Here is a 4,612-nt window from a genome sequence, read left to right on the forward strand (position 1 = left end):
CTCCCACGACCCCCCAGCGAGCCCCTCCTCTACCTCCGGACGCCGCATGCCATCCTGCTGCCACCCACGCCTGGGATCCCCCGGCGACCTGAGCTCTCGCAACCCCCGGCGTCCAGCGCTCATGCGACCCACGGCGATCGGTGCTCACGCGGTGGTGGCCCCCCGGTGACCAGCGCTCGCTCAGTGGTGGCCTTCGGTGACCCTGCGCCTGCTCGGCCAGTGGGGGCAAATCTGTCCATCGTCCTGCGCTTGGACCCACAGCAGGTGATGGAGCCAGGCGAAGCTAGTTTTTTCAGCTCCATCTCTCTCTCCCCTCTCCTCTCAGCGCCTTTTCCAGGGCTCCGCGCAAGGAGAGCCTCCGTTTTTTGCCGTTTGGTTGCGAGCCAAAAAACAACGCCCTTGTTTAGTTACCCCAAAATCCAAACTTTGGCACTATGCAAAAAGAAGATTCTCCGTCATATCAAACTTGCGGTACATGCATGGAGTACTAAATGTTGACGAAATAAAAAACTAATTACACAGTTTGGTTGTACTTTGCGAGACGAACGTGTTGAGTCTAATTAGTCAACGATTGGACAATTATTACTAAATACAAACGAAATGCTACAGTGAGCTGCAGTTCGCAAGTTTCTGGCGGCGCCAATTCGGCCGGCAACTAAACGAGGCCTCAAGAATCCATACCAAGCCCGTGTTTAGTTGCCAAAATATCCCAAAATTGACTGTAGCTATGAAGTTGGCCAAAAAATGAGCAGTACAACTTTTCTTGGGGCGTTTAGTTCCCAAAATCTGGAAAACTACTGTACAACATTTAATGAACTGCATGCAGCTTATTAATGGCATGCATGCATGACAGTGAATGCAAGTAAAGCACGCTTTTACATCCACCCAGGCATTGTCAACAAGGCAGGAGTCATTGCTAGGGTCATGGCGCCTCCTCAACAGCACAGCAATCAACATAAACCAACAATTATTGGTAAAGAAATGAAATGGCACAGGCTTCTGCCGGCACATAGTTACACAGTAAAAAAATTACACTGTTTGTCGGACAAAAAATTACAATTACAGTAAAAAAAATTAACAGTTACACAGTCGCCTCAAAAAGACGACCAAATCATGTTCGATTAGCCAAACTGATTGCGATGGATTCCCGAAATGCATTCATAAGCTCAGAATCAGAACTACCGCTTGCAGGAATAGTTTCCGGCTGATCGGCACAAGCTTCTACTGGCACATAGTTGTCATCCCGGTCACACCGAGCAAAGTGCCGATCCCCTATGCCACTCACCCTTATGAAGTTATGCAGGGCACAACATGCAACAATGATTTGACTTTGTATATGGGGGGCATAACTAGGGACTTCTTTCATCATCCGCCACTTCATTTTCAACACTCCAAATGACCTTTCTATGACATTCCTAAGTGACGAATGTGCATAATTGAAGATCTCAGTTTTACCTTGGGGTTCTAGTGCCTCTCGGTACTCATGTAGGTGGTACTTTGTTCCCTTGTATGGTGCAAGATAACCTGGCCGGTTAGCGTACCCCGAGTCCACAAGGTAATATTTGCCTATACCATCCAAACAACAGTTAGTATCATGAACTTGTACTCGTATGCACAAAAGTACAACCAACTAATTGTATACCTATTGGTGGATGTGGAAACACGTTGGTGTATGTTGTTGTCGCATCAGTGAAGACCCTCATGTCATGTACTGAACCCGGCCAGCCAGCTAGGACGAATGTAAATCGCATGTCGAAGTCACACACAGCCAAGACATTCTGTGTTATCATCCCCTTGCGGCATAGGTGCTGCACAAACTTATCACTAGGCACCACACAAGGGACATGAGTCCCATCTATTGCCCCCTATACAGTCCTTGAAGCAGGGATAGAACCTAGGATTTCTTAGCCTATCATGCACAGTGCTGAAATTTGGGTCATTAGGCCTAATGATGTCAGCAGCAAGCTTGACAACAGACTTCAACACCCTATGAAACATGCTATGCACAGTACCTAGTGACCTCTCAAACCTGTCCTCCGCTTGCCTAACAGATTGTGGAGCCCCCACCATCCACAGAAACATCCCAAGAGCCTCAATAGATGCTGATTTGCTATTAGATTTCAGCCCATATGATTCTACCAACAAATCATGCAGACTGTGGAACATATCAGGGCTCATTCTGAACATGTTATAATAGGCCTTCCTATTTCCTAGTTTACTATGTACCCATTCCAAACCAGTAATGACTGGCTGTCTATACTCTGACCTTGACAAGTGCTTGTCAATGTGGTAGGCATACTGGTACATACCGTACAGGAAAGCATCATCATCATCCTCCGCCTCCATCCAGTCACTGATGAACTCATCCAAATCATTGTCATAACAATCTTGCCTCGATGACATCATCCCCGTAACTATTGCTTGGACATCCTCCTGTCAAAATGAAAAACAGTTCCAATCAGTTTTCAACATCAACTAGGCAACATTAGCATGCATCCCTATTCCAACTGACTCATGCTAGTTACTCAAACTCATGCACTACATACATCAACAGATCATAGCGATATCCAGTCATACTACAAATAACCAGTTCAAGTGTTCGACATGACATACTTAGGTCAATGACAAATGACACCCACCACACCTCACATAGTTCTAATGACATAACTTAGTAACTACGTAGAAAGCTTAAGAAAATAAGGTCTAGGGGAGGACCCCAATGTATTGCTTAATCATCAGCATCCTTCCTTGGGGCGAGGAGCTTATGAAGAAGTTCATAACAGGCTCACTCTGCACGATCTTGAGCACGGCCATCCACTCAACTGGGGTCTCTTCTGTTGCACCACACTGTCTTGCCAATTGTAGCACTAGTTCCACCTTCCTCTCCAGCGCCTTGCTGTTGTCCTCAAATTTTTGGTTCCTCTCTTGCCACATGGCTGTCATCTTCTCAAGCCTCTGCCTTGAAATCTCATTGTGTTCCTTCATGTGACCATCCATGGTCATGACAGCGGGGCTCTTGGACCTCTTGCTCGGGCTGGAGGCAGTTGTGCTGGTGTTGCTTGCCCTCTTAGTGCCGACACTAAGCGGCGTAAGTTGGTCGTCGTGCTCATCATTGGAGTCGTCATCCGAACTTTCAACGTCAACTGTATTGCTTTGTGCAGGATAGAATGAGGTTGAGCCATCAACAGCGTTGCCGGCGAACATCCGGTCCAAATCATCCAAGTACGGAGGCCATTCGTCCTTGAGCTTCTTCCACTCCGGGTGTCCCTGAAAAACCGGTATAGGTGAATCATTGAATATTAACATTTTGACAGTACATGATTCAACATAAGATTGCTTACATACCACCGTACGAGAGTCCCACCAAGCATCAGTAGCAAGGATGGAGCCATCGTCTCTCCTGCCTAAGCTAGTGCCTTTCCGGAGGTCATTTATAAAATGCCATAAATGCTTGAGCTGGCGTAACTTACTTTTGAACTAGTCCTTGTCATGAACCAAGGTTGTTGCTGCATAATACCTTGCAATCAGATCTCTCCACCCCGACTTGTTCATGCAGCCGCGGACACAGTTGCCACTATCAATTTGGTGGCACCAGATTTGGCAAAACTTGCTTATATTGGGCTCTGACTAGTTTCCCCTGTCGTTCCTAGCCTAAACGATTTCATAAGACATGATTTCACACCGACGAACAGGCAACGATGGGGCGAACAGCAAATGCTTCGAACACAATAGTATACATGAGCAATGCAAGATAGACGATGGGTGAGGAAAACTACCGGGATGTGACCCACAGGGGTAGCATGCATCGGGTTCACGATGTCGTCGTCCACCTATGGGACAGCCCCGCGACGGCGGTGACGCCGGCCCCTTCCTCCACCCTCGACGGCTGAGGCAGAGGCGCGACCACGATGGACGCGCGGCACGCGGTCGCCTCCGACAGCTTCTGATGTGGCGCGGCCTCCCGTGCCGTCACCGCCTCCTCCAAAGCAGGCGCTGGGAGGCTGCTCGTAGGTGAGGTTCCGCCGCCGAGGAACACAGACGGGAGGCGGCCCCATCTAGCTACCACCAGGGTCAGACCGAAGGTCGGCATCATAGCCATCCCTGCCAGCCCATCCCCCGCCGTCGTTGAGGTCCAGGGAATCTAGGCCCCAGCGGGGAGGGTTCACGCCGTTGGACCCCGTGTACGGTGGCGGTGGGTCGGTGAAGCCCTCGTACACCGACAAACCCAAAAGCGGGTTCGCCCCCGCCAGGAAGTTCCGCGTGCCGTCGTTGCTGTCGGAGCCGCCGTCGAAGTTCGCGTTGCCGCCTCCGTTGAAGCCGTCATCAGGGAAGCCGTCCATCTAGGAAGCCGCGGCCGTGCAGCGACTAGATTCGGGCACGCCACGCGTAGATCTACCGGCCGGGGTGGTGGATCTAGGCGGGCGCATGCGCTAGCTTCGGCGGCGAGCGGCGGGGCCGCCGAGGGGAGATGCGTGCGGGGGAGAGCGGGGCTAGGGTTGACGAATGCGCGAATGGAGGGGTGCTGCCTGCCGACGCTGTGTGCCACGCGGTTTTGCGGCTGCCGTTGGGCCTCATGCTAGAAAACATACGTGGGCCGCTTTTCACCCCGTTT

The 4,612-nt window shown here is 50.5% G+C and overlaps 1 pseudogene; it reads right to left on the reverse strand.

The window, feature by feature from the left end:
• Nucleotides 1-1,111: 1,111 nt before the first annotated feature.
• On the reverse strand, nucleotides 1,112-3,392 carry LOC136515763 (uncharacterized; annotated as a pseudogene).
• Nucleotides 3,393-4,612: the final 1,220 nt, after the last annotated feature.

This window comes from Miscanthus floridulus, chromosome 17 (genome assembly GCF_019320115.1).
Source record: "Miscanthus floridulus cultivar M001 chromosome 17, ASM1932011v1, whole genome shotgun sequence".
Classification (NCBI taxonomy): Eukaryota; Viridiplantae; Streptophyta; class Magnoliopsida; order Poales; family Poaceae; genus Miscanthus; species Miscanthus floridulus.